We start from the raw sequence: 19785 nt of genomic DNA, 5'->3' as shown, positions 1-19785 counted from the left end.
GTATGTTACGTATACGCCGCGGTGGCAAAAAGTTTCGGGCCCAGGGCAAGCGTATTCACACTACGTGGCGGCATCGAGTGGCCATAAATAAGATACTAATGCAACTTAAATAAGACAATAATATGGGAAATCTGCCGGGAACTGGCGCCAATGATATATATTCAGCATAAGTAGACTGAATGGCCCAAAAAACAAGTAAGAGAACTGAATTCATAGTCGAAGATGCGATAATTTATTTAATTTCGGCTTAGTTTTTTCGACCAGCAGTCGACTCTGGCTTATCTCCCTCCATAACTGCCAATTTCACCTGGTCCAGCTTCGATGTTCACTGGCTCTGCATGTCGTCCACTTCCCTATGTATTTATTCAAAGGATACTCCGCCACTCGACACTCGCCACTCGCCACTTGCCACTCGCATCAATTGCCAAATCCTTCTGTCGACAGTTGCCCCACCTACTGTGCCGCTTAAGGAACTTTTTTGCACTCAATCTGCCTGCCGACGTCGCTTCCTGGAGATGTCTAGCAGGTCGATGAAGCGTTCGATGGATGATTGGATGAATGGATGGACGCTTGGATGGATGGATGGATGGATGGATGGGTGGGACGTTTGGCTTGCATACACTCATCTCTCACTTAAAACATTCAAGAACAATCCAAGTAAATCTGTTGTCTTAACACATAATAAATCAGCCACATTTTGAATGGCCATTTCAGCCATTTATGGGCATTGACTTTGACTTGGTATGAAGCGGAATGGATCGACATAGAGGCGGTATCCAAGCACCTAAGCAGCACCCACCCTGGCTTGCCCGTGCCAAATTAAATATGCCGCACTTGAGGCGATGCCTCAATCAATCAATCACGACCAACAGCTGCCGCTTCAGTTGATGTTGATTCGTAGACTTAAGTTCTAGCTTCTTTTGCTTTTCGTCCTTCTTGGTTAATTAAATACGCTCATAAATTCAAAAGCCCCATCGTCAACGTCATCGTCGCTCTTGTCGTCTTATTCTTATTCCTAGTCGTGGTCTTGGTCTTAGTCTTAGTCATGAATATGCCTGCCCCCACCATCATTGTTGTTTATTGTTGTATCATTGTGTCATTGAAGCCGCAGAAATGTCAGAGAGTTTCTGTTTTGCGGACGAAAGAGCTACAGTTGCAGGGTCATAGGTTGGTTGGGTGGCTCGAGTTTCTAGTGCTCGTTTGTCGCCCCGAAATGCGACAACAATGAACCTTAAGACCGCTTTTACCTTGGCCCATTCCCACTGCCCACTTTCCACTTTCCTCTTTTCACTTTTCACTCCTTTTGCTTCAGCTTCTGTTGCCCCTTCACCGGAATCCCGGCCAGAAGTCGCCGCATTGGGCCTATGAATGCAGCCAGCTTACAGCTCGATTGGTACCCCTTTTCAGCTTGAAATCAAGTGTTCTGTTGTTGTTGTTAATGTCGCTGCTCAGACATTGCGCGGCTTATTGATTGATTGAATGGCCTTGAAAGGATTTGCCCTCACCTCGAGGCGAAAATATTGATCAAATTGAGAATTGAGTATCCGAGAATTGAGGAATGGAGAACGGAAAGCGCCCCAATTGCACTTTACTTTACTCTGAACGTAGGCTTTTAAAAAAAGGGGAAGCCCCATCGGTTGAGCTGCACAGATAAAAAACCAAAGGCACACAAAAAAGGATATTAACTTTACATTCACAGCACAAAGGAACAAAGGAATGCGCTCTCCACTTATATCGAGGTATATATTTGTATGTTTTATGTTATATGTTTAAAAATTGATATCAACTAGTTACGATTGTATGTTAACTAGCTATCTATGAATAGATAGAATTATGAAATAAATCCTATGAAATATTATAAAATTCAGTCTTTCCTTTTCCTTCCTTTATATGATTGACAAATAACTTAAAATCTGCTTTTTGTGGCTAGATTTTAATGTAGATCAGTCGTCTTTAAGAGCTTCCATTTCGACAGTCAATTTCTTGCCGTGCGTCCATTAAAATCGTGTGCTCCCTGTTAATTCAACAGTACAAGATTATTGGGGCAGGCAGAAGACAAATTGATTTTGATTGACCTCGCGCCCTGCGTCTGCCACTTGTCGCCAATGTGTGTGTGTGTGTGTGGCAAAGTTTCGGGGGTCCCCCCGCAGCAGGTTGCTTTTCCTGCTGCTCCTGATTTTCCCAGCTTTCTCTCTTTTACTATGTGATGACAACTTAAGGAGGGAGTCTCAACTTTTAAATCGAACTATCGACTATACTTTGAGCAAGCGTAAGAGTGCCAAATGCTCCCTTAGCTCACTTTAAACCTATAAAGCCCCCCCCCCCCAGCTGCCCACTTTTACCGCAATTTAATATTTTGCAACAACTCACACAAAAGTTTTCCACCAGAGCCGCAAATTCGTATTAATCCAACGAGGAGCGGAGACACAACGGAACGGAGGCATCCCAGGATCCAAGGATTCGAGGCAACAGGGGAGGAGATTGACAGTGACGGCGGAATGGGAAAGGGGTGGATAAGGCGGGGGGTAAATGGTGGTCAGAGTGCAAAGTGTCTCACAAGTCCACTTGACACTAATAACAGATTTTGCGGTCGCTCGAAAAGTTGAGTAAGCACTACAACAACTAAAATGGGCGACAGTTTCTTTCCGATTCAATTCGATTCGATTCGATTCAATTCGATTCGATTCAAGTGCACAACCTCTCCCATCATGGATGAATTTTAGGCGAATCGAACGATTTATATTACTATGACAGCCTTAGGAAAAATCCTGTCATTCATAATGGTAATTGTGACCACAGTCTTTACCAAATTTGGGACCATCAATGGCCAAGGAGCTAAGTGAATTTACAACGAGCTTACAGTATTATCCTTTCACATTACAATTATCTATTAGTTAATGGAGTATATAGAATGTCTACTTTGATTTGAGTTTTATACATCCTTTCGTTTATTGAGTCTTAAATTTCGTAATGGATGGACTTTCATTTTGCCTGCTCGCGCGGCAAAGTTGATAACTATATTATAGTACGTAAGACCGATTTTGACCCATCGTTACGCAGTTACGCGGCGTTAATTAATTCGTTACATAATCGGCAAATAACTCTGTAGTATCGCTGCCGGCTACTTTTTGACTTTTGTGACGCCGCTGCTGCGGCGTTCTCCAAATAAAAATGAAAACTTTTGGGCCTACGGCCTGGCGGTCATAACTTCGGCTTTAACGGCGCGCAACAACCCGCAGCGATGCGATGGCAGATAAAGAAAAGGCAGATATATACACAAAAGGTTGAGGGGGGGTCGAAAACATTTACCACCCATTTACCATATTTACCCCTCAGCAGCCAGCAGCCAGTAGCCAGCAACCAGCAACCAGCAACCTTGAAACTTTCCACTGGCCACGTTCACATCCATCCACCGATATCGGCGGCATCGCAGCATCTGGCGAACAAATCTTGCTCGCAATTCGGAAATGTCCAAAAACTGTTTTGCCGCCCAATGCGTGTGTCTGGGCAAAATGCTCCAGAATGCCCCAAAAATGCCTCTGAGCCCCCTTTCCCCCCCTTCAACGCGTGCATATATGGATGGGCAGCAGATAGTTCTACTCTTATTTTTTTTTTAGGGGTAACTGGTCGTTAGGATGGCTGGGATGTTGGGATGTAGGGATGTGGGGATGTTGGGATGTTGGGATATTTGGCTGGAATGGCGGGTGCTGCCTGCGGGCCAAAAACTGTTAAATTATTTTTTTATTGCCGTGCAGAAGGAGAAGCAGGCAGTGTGGAGCTCCTTTATGAAGGCGACGGAGCTGTCTCTGCGTTGAAAGTAAGCGTTAAGTACGAACAAAGTGAAAAGTATTGCCCGTGCGTGCCCAAACTTTTTGCCCCAACAAAACAGTACAGTACAGTGCAGTACAGTGCAGTGCAGTACAGTTAAGAGTCAGCACGGAGTGGAGCAACTCAACCCAGTTGAGCCATCAAGCCATCAGCCATCAGCCGCAGCGTCAAACAAAGCACTTGAAGTGAAAATTGTGCTGGCTTTTGTCTCTTTGTCTTTGTCTTTGCTTAACTTTGGTGTGCCACTGCTGCAGTTGCCCACTGCAGGCAGGCAGAGTCGTAAGACAAGAACGAAGGCTATATGGCTATAGTCGTCGAGGTTTCCACCACCACCACCCCCCCCCCGCCCCCCCCCCCCGACCATTCATTCAGTTACCCCGCCGACCAACTACCAACTGCCAGCTGCCAACTACTAACTACCCTTTTGTAAAAACTTTCAGCGGAACGTGGGCGTAATTTCTGTGCAAGTCAACGGTGTAGTAGTAACTTTTCTAGAAATCACTATATGGGCGCAGTATTAATGCCAACTAAATAACATACAAAAAATGTATACAAATAAAACTTTGGCTGAGCTTTGCAGAAGCCAAGTGTATATTCATTGCAATGCATTTAATTATTATTAATTATTTCCAGCAAGCAGTTATTGTAAACATTAAAGTTAAATTAAAGATTAAAACATACTCGTATAAGTCAAAGAAAAGTGTTCGAAACGCTTAAATTACGATATATTTGTACTATTGAGATATATTCAATTTCAAAATTTTGTCTTATTATCATATTATCATCACTTCTACCGATAATAATAATTGAATTATTAACAATTAATAACAATATTTGATTAATTCCGCTAACAAAGGACACAAATTAAGTGCATAGGCGAAATACAAAGAAACACACACAAACATTGTTCGATTCTCAAGAGATTTGCAAGGAATGAAGGTTTATATTTCCTTGAATTATTCCAGAACTCCACCGCTGTGCAAGAAAATGTACCACATTCGAAGTTATGTGACCCATTTAAAAGGAATTTCATTAATTAATGTGTGTTGCTCGAACGTGCAATCATTTCAGCAAATCATTTCGAAACAACCCAACAAAGTTGAAACCTTAACTTTGAGCACAATCAGCCAGCCAGCCAGACCAGCCAGACCAGCCAGTCCCAGCCCATTAAAGATTAATCCCTGGCTGAGCGAAATCTTTGAGCCATAATGTTCCATTTGTATTGGATACGTTTCTCATGTTCTCATTCATGTGCTGTTTCATGTTTTAAAGTGACGACTAAGTGGTCTTTTGGCGTGATTAGTAAGTTTTTGAAACTGCCCAACGTTAGACGGACACTCTACTCGTACATATATCCCCCAATTTGTTCACATTGTGCAGATGGATGGCGGAGTGACCTCGAGTTATATAAACTCGTGCTAAACAAATGTGACGGCTCCTTCGACCGAAAAACACCAGAAATTGAGAGGTCATAAATAACTTATTTTCAAATTGCAGACGTGGTGGCGGCGGCACACTCATACGCATTCGTTCATTCACAATCGCATTCGCATTCAACGTATTCGTAGCACTCGTCGTATTCGAGAACCCACATCAGCTGTCACTCAAAAATGACTAACACGCATTTGCCCCTCCGGCCGGAAGTTGTGCCGAGAGTTTGGACAGGACACGCTGAAGCGAAAGGAGCAACAGCAACAGGAACAGCACCACCACCACCAGCAGTATAAATGAGGATAAAAGTTTTCCTTTTGATTGATTTGAGTCATTTGAGTGCTCTGGACAAATTTCGATTCGTATGGCAGAGCATGAGGATGGTCCATCGGGCAGTCGCTCTAATTAGTGTGTCCGTGTCCGTATCCGATCCGATCAGAGTCCTTGTTATATACATTTATACATACATATACATATACGGTACATATTTTGTGAAATATTCCCTGGCCGGTTCGTTCGGCCTTTGAAAGCTGTTTCATCAAATGGCCAAAAGTCGCATTCTTGGCCATCATTGAAATGTGCGTAAATGAAAAATATCGTTTACATAATGCTACCATCCCGAATTGAATGCGCCACACAAAATAACGTAACGAAACGCAAATGCAAAAGCAAACGAGAACGTAACGAACAGAAATCCGCATACTATTCCCTTTCAAATCGCATAATGAATAGAATCTCGGAAAATAGCAAATTACGGAAAAAGCCAAAAACAAACTGCACGTTCGGGCCTTGTATAGTACGAAACTTCAGTCCTACTGGCTACGCTTCTCGCTCCTACAAACAAATTCCGTCGCATTTGGACGAGAAGGTCGGTCCTCGGCGGAGCTACAGAGGTGTGGATGGCCACAAAATCCATTAGGGGCCAGGTCTGGAGCGTCCCGCAGACTGATGAATTGCCATAAGTTGACAGTGAGTGGGCCGCAATCGGTTATCAATAATGTAGGAATATGCAAATATGCGGTATATGCCCCATAATGCTATATGTAGCTTTCTTTGCAGCAATACACTGAAAACAATCAAGATGCCAGAGCTCGATCATTTGTGGAGTATTTGTGGGGGTCACCATTCGGATCGATTAAAAATTTCACAATTCTCAGTTAGTTAGGTATTTTGATAAATTTGTAACTTTTTTATTTTTATTATAATTTTATTATTTTCTTTTTTGATTTGTAAAAAAATCATTATTATTATATTCATGGGTGCTAATTGCTTTCAATTTTTTTGCGAGTGCGCCGTACGAAAATAAATTGATTTTCTAGTTGGGAAACTCTAAACTTAAACTTGTAAAAGCTGTGCCATTTTCGTTTCTGGTCTTTCACTTTTTTTTTTGTTTTATTGGATTGAAAGGGAGCACAAACTTGATATGCGTGGGCATTACAAGAGTGATGCACCAAAAACACTCGGATTTCCATGAGCAGGAATCTCTATGTATGTGCATGCATATGGGTGATATAAAGGCTCGGGCGTTGAATGCCAAATTCTGGACTCGAAAAAAAAGTTCAAGCATCATTGAAAAACCAGTTAAATGGGATATCTGGAATCGAATATGGCGGAAATGGAATAAGACAATATATATATATATATATATATATATATATAAAGCCAGGGAAAGGTTGAGCACAAAAAAAAAAAAAAAAAATAATAAACAATAATAACAAAGTCGGAAGCGCCATAGAGATAAAAAATATTTACCAAAAAAGAAACTAAGCAAAGAGGCGAGAGAAGAAAATCATAAAAACGATATGAAATTTATGCGCATATTTCATTTCTTTTTGTTGAACGCCTGCTTCCTGCATCCACCCCACTTCAGTGGTTGGGTGCTGTTTGGCGGGTGGTGGGTGCGTGGGTGGTGGTAGTTGATGGCTGGTGGGTGGTGGGTGGTGGGTGGTGGATGGCGTTGCAGAAGAGGCGTCTTCCATCTGAATCCCAAGTGATGGCCGTTTCTTGTTGAGTTTTATTCGATATTTTCTTTACATTTTCTTATGCTCACTACATTTTGTTTTCCTGCGGTTGTTATGACGATGCCGTTCTATTTTTCTATGCCACTCAGCCATTCCAAACCACCACGTACCACCACGTACCACCCAAACCACCCAACTTGCTCGTTCGTTGGCGGCCAAGCCAAGGTGTAATGTAATGTAATTTAATTCATTCTTTATTCTCCTAACTGGTACAATACAATTGTATCTTGCATTCATGCACAATTTCCGTTTTCCGAGCGTATATAGTATATCTTTTATAGTCCTGATCAGCTAACTCGATCTAGCTGGAAATCGCTAAATGTATCTAAAGTAGGGATAAAAATGCAATCTATAAGATTGACACATACCCGTTATGTATTGTGTGCGCGCTTTTCTCAGTGTATTCAAAATTGTTCGTAACTTCGATTGCGTTCATTGGGGATTTACAACTTTCGCTCGATTTACTTATATTCAAGTAAGATTTTAGCAATACTACAAAATATTGGAATACATTTTCAAGTGCTGTGTAGGGTGTAGGCACTTCGGCTTGACGCAGCTGACATCTTTTTCTTGTTCTTTTTTTTTTTTTGTTAAAGGTGAATTCCTTTGAAGCATGCATTAATATTGCCATCCCTCACACGACTCCCCTCAACTTTACTGTCCAATCTGACCGCCCTGCTGGCCCTGCCGCTGCCAATATATTGATTCCGAGCCGAGCATCCCCAGCGACCTTTTCCCGTCCGCCCACCTCAACCCTCAATCCTCCATCCACACAATCCCCAATCTCCGCCACTTTTGGCGAACTGGCTGGAAATCTTGGTAGTCTGCGACCGTCGTAAAATGTTTGCCGTGATGTCAGGCGCTATCTGTGCAACCGATATTGGATGCAGTCACGCCTCTCAGACACACAACACTTCCACTTCCCAATGGCCAACGCCCCCCTCATCGCCACCACACACAAACACATAAAGACACACACACACACACACACACACACACACTTGCTGGTATACACACAACACGAAGATTTAAAAGAAAAACCCAACATGAGTGGTAGACATCATAAAAGGGCAGGTTTACATCGGTGTAACAATACGAAAAATGTTGCTCAACACAAATAGTTTGCATGCAGATAGATATTCCGATGTTATTTCCTATAAGATGCCCAGTTTTCAATAGCTCTTCAGTTTGTGGAAAATAATTTGTAAGTACTCAGGTACATATGTTAAACTTGTTTAGTACTCTGCAATATTTAGCATTACATACACACATATATAATCTATATATATATATATAAATTAACTCAAAGATACTCTGCTTTATCTGAGCTTCACATTTTGTACCCTTTTTTTTTGCTTTACTTCGCTGTTGTTAGCAACGAAATCTAACAAATTATCACACATGTTCTTTTGCTCGTAAACAAAAAAATTACTGCAGCCATATAAATGTGAGCAAAATAGCATTTGGGTATTAATTTTGTTTTCAGCCTCGCCTTTGTGTTCTAATCTCCATCCATCTACGTACACAGCTTTCAAATGCTTTTACTTTTAAGAGCCATGTCGAAATTGTAGCCCTCTAGTTAAATGTTTCATGGAAAGGGGCAGTCAATTATATTGTGCTTGTTTCACTCACTGGCCAACATACTCGCAAAAGAATGAAGCAATCGAAATGAAATACACTCTCGGCACACAGATTCTCTGTGTGACTTGGCTTCGAAATCGGAATTGTAATGCTGATTTCCCCGAATTTCCAACGACTGAAATCGTTAATCGCAGCGAAAAGCACATGGTATAGATTACATTTGACCTATGTCGCTTCACAGCAAGTGGCTACAGCCTCGCTGCTCCATGCTATATGGCATCGTTTTGGACGCTACGATTCCCTCGCACATGATTGACGTAACTATATTTGGCGGCGGTTTTGCTTCCCAGTCGACTGTGCACTGAGTATTGAGTACTGTGTACTGTGTACTGTGTACTGTGCACTGCGAACTGTGGACTGTGAAGTGGAGCAAAGGGCAAAGGGCAAACACCATGCAGCAAACAACAAACACCAAACACCAGACACCATACACCATACACCAAACAGCTAACGACAGCGATAAACACGTGTTGGGCCAGTTGTGTCATTGTTTGTGGACCGGAATCAAAATCACGGAGTTTGGGTTCGAATCATCCAACAATAAATCGAAAACGCGAGCGGAAAAAACACGCACTTAACGAGGCTCATCGAGGGGTTCAATTATTGGATGCACTGGGGAAAAGCAAAGCGACCCCCAAATTATATTATTCAATTTGGTATTGATTTATAGCCCCCTTTAGTTTGTTAACAAACTATCAATCAATTTTTGGCTTAGTGCATTAGTATTTCTATTTAAGAAGTTAGTAAATGATTAAGGGAAAAGCCGGTTTTTTGTTGATACTTTCATTGTCTGTTTACAAAGTGAAAAATGATAGCGGAGAGAACCAATTTGACTGGCATTTAAAAAAAAATGGGCTTCGCTCGGTTAGCTTTGAAAAACACATGTGCAACTGTGTTCACTTTTAACACATTGCGCATGTGGTTTATTCGTTCACGCTACGCTTTTTATCAATTTGAAAATTTAACAGGAATACCTGTTAAATACAGTATACAGTATAGGAATAAAAAGGTTAAATGGCTACAAAACGCAGAAAGCTCACTTACTAAATGTGTATTTAGTCTTCATCTAGTTGAATAACAAACACATTCCATTGCTATATATGTAAGATATTGAATCCAAGGGAGTTATAAACAATACATGAAACCATCGCCAGGTGGCGAACATTTGTATCCCTTACATTTACTTTAGCTAAGTAACGGGCATCTGATAGTCGATTCCCTCTGTTCTCTTTTTTTTGTTTTTTTTTGTTGAATAAAAAGTCTGTATTTCACCTGATGCATTTCGCATTTGATTTCAGAACCAATATATTAACACGTTGTGCGGTCGGACGTGCAATAGCCAACGATCCGCAGGCACCGTACGATGTACGAGTAATCATAAGTCGCGACTTGCGAGAAAATTGATAGCCGGTGTGGGCGCTCAATCAAATGCGAGTGCATGCAGCTGGTGCCGTTGAATCATCGACGGCATTCATTAGTCATTTAAATTAATTGAACGCGTCTTTTTTCACGAAGGTCAACGGGCTAAGCCAGACTACAGGTGAATTAAACACGATACGAACCGTTCTTGTGGGTGTATGACAGCGCGGCTTACCTGAAATAGAGAAGAAAAAAAAGAACAGGTGAAATATATGTACATCATAAATGTTTCAGAGAGGCAAAATATGGGAGGTAATAGAGGTTGGGTGAAGTTCCCCCCCTCCCCCTCACACGACCAACTAACTTGTAATTTTTCATCCAATAATGCCATATTGTTTCAAATTGGACGGGGGTAATTGGTAATAATTTAATCTAAAACGTACTGCCGCCAGTTTCGTAACTTTTGTACTATTTTGTAATTCACTTTTTATTGGATATTTAATCGAAAGACAAGCGTCCGACCCGAGGCCATTGCATGTTCACATGTAGGTCATCTATGATGGCTATGTGGGAAAGTTCAGTTCGCGCAGAGTGGAAAGTCCGCTCGCCCGTCGTGCCACAACATTTTGAAGTCCGTTCTGGTTCCTTCATATCCAGCCATAAAGTCAGTCAGTCAGTCAGTCAGTTAGTCAGTTAGTCAGTTAGTCAGTGAGTCAGTTAGTCAGTTAGTCAGTCTGTCACACGGGTTAAACCTCTGGAGGCGGAGCATCCCTAACGAAGCCAAAAGTGTGGGCCTTCAACGGGTTAGCCTCTGCCCTCTTCACTTTCTGCCGCTTTGATTGACTTCAAAAGTCGCGCGGCGTACATGTGTATGTACATATGTACATATGTACATATGTACATATGTATGTATTCCGTGAGTGCTTTATCCGTGGCAAAACAAGTTCGTGTTCTATCACCACCACCCGTGACCTTTATCACAACTGTCAATTATGCTATAAAAAATATCCTGAAATAATCAAGGAAAAATGTAAGCGAGGGCAAATCACAAAAAAAAAAAAAAAAAAGGAACGCCACTGGCACTGAATTAAATTGTTTTATTTACGACCCAACCGTTATGCCAATTAAAAAGTGTTACAAGCGAAAAAAATTCCTAGAAATAGGTATTTTCATTATTTTTTTTTTTTTTCATGATGCATGAATGTTGGTGGAATAAGGTCGAAAATTTATGACGATTTACAAGCGGGCAATTTAAAAAATATTGATAAGTCAGATAGATACAAATATATAGGTATGCAACTTGTGGGAAGGTTTCTGCACGTTTTTAATGTTTTACCATCTAAGCAACTTAAGCAACCTCATAAAAAAAAAAATAAAAAAAAAACCATTGAGAGCACTGAAGAATTCGCGTGTAAGTTTGTCTTTTCTCTTTTTGGCAAGCCAAGAAATAGAAATAGGTTTTGTTTCCTTCTTTTTCACCATTTTTTTATACAAATTGGCATACCACCCACACATTAGCTGTCCAATTTTCGGGATATAAAATGAGCCTCTGGCTGCCTTTTTGTACGAATTTCGGGGGGACAAATCTTTAATGCTACCAGTTTTATTAATTATATCGTGCTAAATTGGCACTTCCAGCACTGCGGTGGTGTGTTGGGTGGGAAACCCGAACATCTGCCGGTTCTCATGTTGCGATTCGCCGCTTCACCCGGTAAATTGATGAGCTCAGCGTGGCAAACATCAACGGACACTCACCCACAGTCCGTGGCATACGCCCACATAATTAACACTTTGGTTCGATGTGGGTAAATATTTAGCATGCGTCTATAAAGCGGACTACTGTGCACCACGAAACGGGCAACGGCTCCTGCCCTGCCCCTCCCCTCTGCTCGCTCTCTCTCACTCTCTCTCTCTCGCTCGCTCTCTGTTGGCCAAATAAATTTATTCAAGCCATACAGCACCGTACCGCACCGTACCATATACCCTAATAGAGCAACTTGACTGCCGCCGCCGCTGCCATCGAGTTCACGAGATGGAGGAGAAATCACAAAGGAGCCAAAAACAAATGGTCCTGGGTATGGGGAAAGCAAAGTAACACCGCCCACTTTGGCTTGCAAGGTGGAGCCGGAGGCGGTCCAAAACGCCTCCGCCTTTGACTGGGATAATCAAAGCTTCGTATTGCCCCATGGCCCAGGCTAGCCACCATACCCATACTAAACCAAACCACACCACACACGTGCTCCTTGGTTTGTGGGTTATGGGACTTGGGGTCGATTCAAATTACCCAACGCACTCAACAGAAAAAAGAAAAATACAAAAAAAAAAAAAAAAAGAAGAAAATAGAATAAGACACAAGGAAAGCTATCAACATACGTGAAAGTTCATAGTGTATTGAGCTACCTTTAATCGCCACTTGAATAAATAAAGGTTATAAAATCGGTTGGGCGAGAAAAAGTCATAGCAGAGCAAAAAAAAAAAAAGCAATTATTGTACAGTTTTTTAATGAGTGCATATATCATAGTCTAACTACAGCTATGATTTACAGGATAATCCCTTAGCTAGGTTCTTACTTACTTACTCTGGGCAAATGGTTTTGGCCGATTTCAGCCAAGATTGCAGTATACGTGACATTCACAATGCCAGCAAGTTGCAATAATGATGCCGAATCTCAACGGGGGCAAGTGCTTTTTTTGGTTCAAAAAAGCACCACTGTCTATTTGCCACGCCCACCTAATGTAGCCCAGCAACAAAGACAAGCTGAATCGAAATTTAAGAAAATTGAAATGCAAAGTAGTTTAAGATTTTTTTTTAAGACATAAAGCTAAGAAATCGAATCAATTATTTCGCCTGCATTTAAAATTTGTGAGAACACATTTCAAATCCTTATTTATCCTGTAATAACCATTAGACATTGAAATATCCTTTCCTTCGTTGATTCACACTATCACGTGCCGTGAGCCAACCTTCGACTAAACCGATTTCCAAAGAGCTAAACTTTCCGTACAAAGTAGACTTATTGGTCGTGTGCTAACTGTCAATCATCATAACTATATGTGACGTCTGGAAGCAGTTCAGTTTGGAATTAGAAAAAGCTTTTAGCTAGCCAATGCCGTTGTACAAAAAGCATAAAAAAAAGTATTGCCAGGAATCGAGAGACTGCTGGCAGTATGTATGTGTGTGTGACTGACTATCAGGAATGACTGAATCGAACTTTATTGCCACTGAAATGGGGTGCTAATTGCATCGACCTTTGCTAACAGTCGAGCAGTCCGTCCATCCGTCCATCCGTCCATCCGCCATCCGCTCCCATTCGAGCGTAGTATCGGTATCGGTATCAGTTTCTGTCTCTGTTTCTGTTTCTGTTTCTGTTTCTGTTCCCTGAACCGCGCACCTCCTCTTTTATTTATGTTTATCGCAATTAATTAATCTGTCTAATGGCGTGTTGGGTAACGAGTGCGGCCAGGCCCCGGCTTTAACCCAGTTTTGTTGCACAACTCTGAATGACATCCATCTCTCAATTCATCCGGCTGGCTAGCTGGCTGGCTGGCTGGTCGTTTGCGTCCTCTACTCTAACGGCAAAGGCAACTCTTCTCCGTATGTCCGTGTGTCCGTATAACCGTCCTTGTATCTGTCCGTCCGTATGTACATACATCTGTCCGTATGTATGTATGTACATACACATCTGTCCAATGTGTCGGACGTGCGCTTGTCTAAATGCATTTATAATGCCAATCAATCAAACGCAATTATAAACCCTATTGGCGCGCGAGGTCTGTTCATGCAATTGCCTCCTTTAAATACGATGAAGGCCTGTGTGGATCGGATCTGTTTAGTTCAGTTTAGTTGAGTTCGGTTTGGCTTGGCTTGGGGATTGTCTGGGGGATTGGCTTGGTTCGCGTAAGGCAAAGTAATGGCATGTAATAGTTTTGCATGGGGCCTGACTTGCAGTTTAATTCGATGACGACCCTCTAATCGTTGTGGTTTTGCCAAATAAAGAAGATAGGCGGTAGATTAAAACACACAGATGCAGTCAACTGATTTCTAAACTGCCTGGCTACAGCACAAAGCATTGTTGAATTCAATGCTTGCATTACACATCACAAAAATATTGAATTATTATAGTAATTTTAGTTTCGATTTTTACATTGGCGAATTTCTTATTAGCTATTTAAAACTCTTGGTTTATTGATCTCAATTGAATGTAAACCATTTGTAAGCCAGAATGTAGACAAAATGTCAACTTTAGTCCGAACTAGATCATATAAACACATATATCGAATTTTCTGGATAAGGCTCAGTCGAGTAACCATAACTAGACAAAGACAATTCCATAAGAAATTCTGTTGCAGGGTTTTTTTCTTTTCTTTCTTTGTGGTTTTTTAAAGCAATTTTGTTACTTTGCATACTAATCCTGGCAAGTATTTCATATTCGGCAACTACCTTCTATTCCTCTCTATTCATCTGTTTTTCCACTCTGCCTGCCTTGCCCGCCCCCACAGCTTTTTGCCTTTTGTAAAGGAGGGGGGCGTAGTAATACCTTTAGTAGATGTGATTACCTTGAGCAATGAATTCATATTCATTGTAGTTGCTAACACTGACCCAGATCCCAGATCCTGCCACAGAACAAAGCTAAACGTGACCAAGCAGCAGATTCTCAGTGGCTTCTATCAAGCTTTTGCGTCCTATTTGCTTGCTAGCTGACTGGCTGGCGTCATAACGAACCAAAAGTGCAAGCCATAAGCATTTTCTAATTTGTAATATATCACATTGCCGCAGCAGCAGCAGCAGCAGCAGAACAAACCGATCCCAATGACACAAGAACAATATTTTATTTCTATTTAAATGTTAAAAAAAAACACACACACACACACACGCTCGAAAAGGTTGTAATTAAAAGTCTCAAAATGCTTTGGCTTTGGCGAGGGAGGGCGTGTGTGTGCGCTTTTCCGGTTATTATGAAAATTATAATAACCTAAAAATCAACATGGTCCTTGCCTCGAACCCACTGGCCTCTATGAACCCACCCACCCATATGGCCCATATACCATTTAACTACCGAAAGGACCACCCACGGTGTACCCCTTCCATCTCGCTCTCGCTCTCTCTCTCTTTACAGAGAGAGAGGGAGAGAGTACGAGCGAGGCATTGCGTATGAAGTCCTTTTATGACATGTTTGCCATTTATCTGTTTGTTTGTGAGCTTTGCCGTCTGTGTTTTGCTTTTTGCTCTGTTTGCTCCATTCTGTTTGGCCATTCTCCGTCTCTGTCGCGCCATCTCACGCCCTCTCTTTCTAGTCTCGCTGTTTTTTACTGGCCCCCACAAAAAAAAAAAAAAAAAAAAAAAAAAAAAAAAAAAAATTGCATAATAAATAGATGCTAAAGAAAAGAGCAGAACAGAACAGAGCGAGAGGGAAATAGAAGAAAATATGACTTTTAGCCGAAAACCCTTAATCAAAAGTTTAAACAATATAAAATTTTTAAAATATGATGGAATAATAAAAGGGGCCAGCGAAGAGACCGAGTTTCATAACCTCGCATTCCCGCAGATATCCAAATAATGGAGTCCCGCACTTTTGTCCACTCGCAATTTTCTAGCTGCGTCCTGCCATTTGAAAGCACAATTTTGCCGCATTTCATACTTCTACCCGTGGTCATTGGTCCTTGCTGCTTGCCTTGTCCGTAGTCCTTGGTCCTCTGTTCATACTGTCAGTTCTTTTTTTTTTTCTTTTTTTTTTTTGTCCCGCGGCCTGCCTTGCACTTGTGGCTAATGCAAAGAGCCGAATCGGAAATCTGGCCCAGTGGGCCAATGTTTCACAAGAGGACACTTGCCGCGTTCCCCTGTTCGCATCAAAGTTATTTAAGGTATTCCACTAAATCTTGCCTTAATGGCTAATTTAAAATATGACAGGACCTTGGATCAGCAAAAGGCCATTCGTTCTGTGTCCCTCATTGTTTTAAAAGTTTTCAAACTTATTTTATTAGCGCTTTCATAAACTCCCCAACGAGTCTTTAAACAATAACGCGCATTTTTTTTTGTCTTTATTTTTTCTCTTGCGATTGATAACCCTCATCATATTTAATGAAATTTTTAACTTGACGCAGTTATCACTTTCAATCATTTAAACGGTTTAAGTTCAATTCAATTTAACGTCTGTGTCTACACATTACTTTTATGGCACTATATACAATACATAAATCGAGTTTATTGACGTTAGGCACAAATGTATTGCTAACATGAAAATACGCACGATCATTTTGTGGCCAATAATGTTCGCTTGACTATTTAAAAAAAAAACACCCAAAAATAGGCGCCTTTCGTCAAACAATATATTCATATATTCACACTCAGGTGACAGGGCAGGAATTTTCGCAGGAATTCAAGGAGCTCGAAACTGTGGGAAAACCCACAAAAAAAAAAATAGTCACACTACGACCCAAATATAACAAATGTGTCTTTTTGTTTAGTATTAATGGTCGTTTCGGGCATGGAATTATTCGCTTGGCTAAAATGTTTAATAAAATTCGTGAATGAAAATTCGGGCGCAAAAGAAGACGAATCATCTTCACCGTCCTTGGGGTTAGCAAGCGATGTCTAATGAAATTCCTTTGAACCCATACACCAAAAATAGCTCAATGAATGGAAGTTCGATGGCAGATTGGCAAGCGTTGTTGCCTGCCCGCCTGCCTGCCTAATGGATTTTAAAATCATTTTTCCAAATTTGCCAAAGTGCAAGGCAAGGAGTACGAAAATGGTAGAAAGTGCCTGGGAAAAATGCAAAATTGGGTCAAAAAGAATGCAAGTGTGTTAATCATCATGGAGCATATTTTCGAAGAACATTAAAAGCGTTTTAAACGAGACCAGAAATGCTAATAGCAAGCCTCGTAAATTTCAGCTTTTTTTCTCCTACTCCACTGGATGGCCAATAAAGGGGCCCAGATAGTCGGTTCGGTCCCAGGAGCGACTCCATGGATTGTGGCCATGTATCCTGGTCTCCCCGTATACCGTATCCCGTATCCCGTATACCGTATCCCGTATCCTGTGTCCTGTGTCCTTCTCTTGCTCCGTAGACCCTTTTAATCGGATGGCTTTTGTCACAGCTTACCCGCTCGGGAGTGGTTAGTTACGGTCCAAAATGGGTAAGGGGCAGGAGGGGCAGGTCGGTCTGGTGGATCTGATGGGGCTGATTCGGGATTCGGTTGTTGATATCCGTACACAAAATTATTTCGATTCATATATGCAGGAGCCTAAAAGGATGCTGGCCGACAAAGTGGCTTATTCATTTGCTGGGGATTTCGATTAAGTGCACAACGGCTTCCGATTTGATCTGCACGATTTGAAAATTATTTAGGCAAACATTGGCAGTTGGATGGGGTACACGATTTGTATGTTGGGGCTTACACACCACCACCACCACCACCTGTCGGTTTCGCCCCACCCCTTGGCCACATCCATATCCAGCAGCATATGACACTTGTCGTCGTCACGGCACTTTGGCCTGTGAATGAAATCTGCTGGGGGCGCACCTTCATCGTCCACTGTCCACTGTCCATCGTCCTTCGTCCTTCGTCCTTCGTCCTTCGTCCAGTATCCAGTATCCAATGCCCAGTGTCTACAAACCGGACGGAAACAGTGACAGCCGTGATGTATGATGTTTGTAATATTTTGTGTCACATTAAGAAACAGGTGCGTCCAAATATTTGGCCCGGGTGTGACAAGCGGTCACTTGGTCGGTGGCCTAATGGTCGAGTGGATGTCCTGATGGAGATGGATTCATTCGGCATGGCAATGCCGAGTAGGTCGGGTGGGTTAATCAGATATATGTATGGGTATATGAATCTCGTCTTATCGCGCTAAGTAAGTGCACTTGAGAGACTCAGCAGTTTGCGTAGTTTTTTGATTCTTCAGTGATTCACAATCGCGTCAGCACTTCAATTCATTTCATTTTGGGTCACTGTAACACAAAACGAGTCCAACTGAATCAGCGCACAGGTAATCCAATACTCGATGGCAAAATAAAACAGATGAAAGCGATTTCCAAATCAAAAAACAATTTGTGATGGTTATGCCGCTTTTTACTAGTTACTAATCAAGCTGTCAAATGCACAAAAGAGCTACGGAATTGAAATTAATTAGTGAACGCATTTGTTGCTGGAGAGTTTGAAATGCACATGTAAATGCAGATTGCACTACCGATATAGAGATATCAAATAAAAGCGATGATTTCGTACGAGTTTTTGTGTTTTCCAAACCAAAGTGCCACATTAGAAGGTGTGGCCCGTTGACATAGGGAAATGCGTTAAAACGTCTCTGGACCGCAAAAATATCCCCCCCCCCCCTCTCTCTCTCTCACTCTGTTTTTGGCCAACATATAAAAAGAGGCCGTAAAACGCTTGCGGGGCGAAAGGAAAAAAAAAAGCGCAAACATAAAATTTGCTAATTTGAATAAGTCACGTGACACACGGCGGCGTTAGCCTTGACAGCGGTGTTGCTGAATCGGAAAGTTCTGTGGACTTGTGGATGAATATGTGAATACTCGTACTTATATACATATACATATATATATATATATATACTCTGCCTTACTGGAGACGGAGACACGCGCATTATACTTGGCCTGGCTCAGCAAATGGCCGACACGACTGTTGACGTAGTCAAACCCAAATTATGGAAATTTGTCATCGTGTGCGAAAACATGCGATATGTGGCTCAAGAGTTCTGAGCCGCATTGAGGATGCCTGGATGGTTGGTTGGTTGGTTGGTTGGTTGGTTGGAAAAATACGAAATTGCGGCACATACAATGCGTTGCGTTGCGTTGCGTTAACTTGACTGCCGCCCAACGCTGGATTTCATTATCATGCAAAGAGCGTTTCTCCAAGTGGGACTTCATCCTCCTGCCGCCGCCTACTGTCCGTTCGTCCTCTTAATACGTTATTTATTCGCACACTTTCATTTTAATCGTAAATGCAGGCGGGTCAGCGCTGCCGCAATCTCCCAGAATGAAGCAAAAAACAATTATGTCCGCAAATTGGTGTCAATTTTTGCGTCCGCTGTTTGTTATTGCCTCGTTGGTTGCCTGGTTGTCATGAATGCTAAAATGACATTGGTGTACCACCATCACCATCATCAACATCACGTTCCCAACTAACCACCCACCACTTCCTTTAACGATGATGGAATCGCCGTCCGTCATGCAAAGTGTAGCTCGTCCACAAATGTTTATTTCACACGCTTTCATTTAAATTTGCTAATTTCTTACATACTAAATGTAACTGGCGCAGTTACCCACCCAGCGAGCCAATTATCCGTTTAGGGCTGTAAATAAAACCGCATTTTTCGTGACAACAAACGTGACATTTTCGTTCGACAGCTGGCGACATCTACCACCGCCATCGATTGCAAGTAAGGGGTATACAATCGTCGAGCTGCAAATGTCACAGCACACGTTTGCCTTAAATCAAACTTCTTTTGCGAGCTGAAGAAAACGTTGCATTGTGTTTGGTTTTCT

General features: G+C 41.8%; 1 protein-coding gene across 4 annotated transcripts in view, besides 1 other annotated feature; it reads right to left on the bottom strand.

The window, feature by feature from the left end:
- Positions 1 to 19785, bottom strand: part of kek5 (kekkon 5) — a 118734-nt gene that overhangs the window by 62897 nt on the left and 36052 nt on the right. Inside the window, exon 4 of one of the 4 annotated variants that reach the window (NM_167648.3) lies at positions 10484 to 10515. The exons of the other annotated variants lie outside the window; for them this stretch is intronic. The gene's annotated coding sequence lies outside the window, so the exon portion shown is untranslated. The remainder of the gene's footprint in view (positions 1 to 10483; positions 10516 to 19785) is intronic. 4 annotated transcript variants of the gene reach the window in all.
- Positions 10099 to 10135: a mobile genetic element.

Source organism: Drosophila melanogaster, chromosome X (assembly GCF_000001215.4).
Source record: "Drosophila melanogaster chromosome X".
Taxonomy (NCBI): Eukaryota; Metazoa; Arthropoda; class Insecta; order Diptera; family Drosophilidae; genus Drosophila; species Drosophila melanogaster.
The sequence above is the reverse complement of the archived record's forward strand: the minus strand, read 5'-3'. Positions and strand labels throughout refer to the sequence as shown.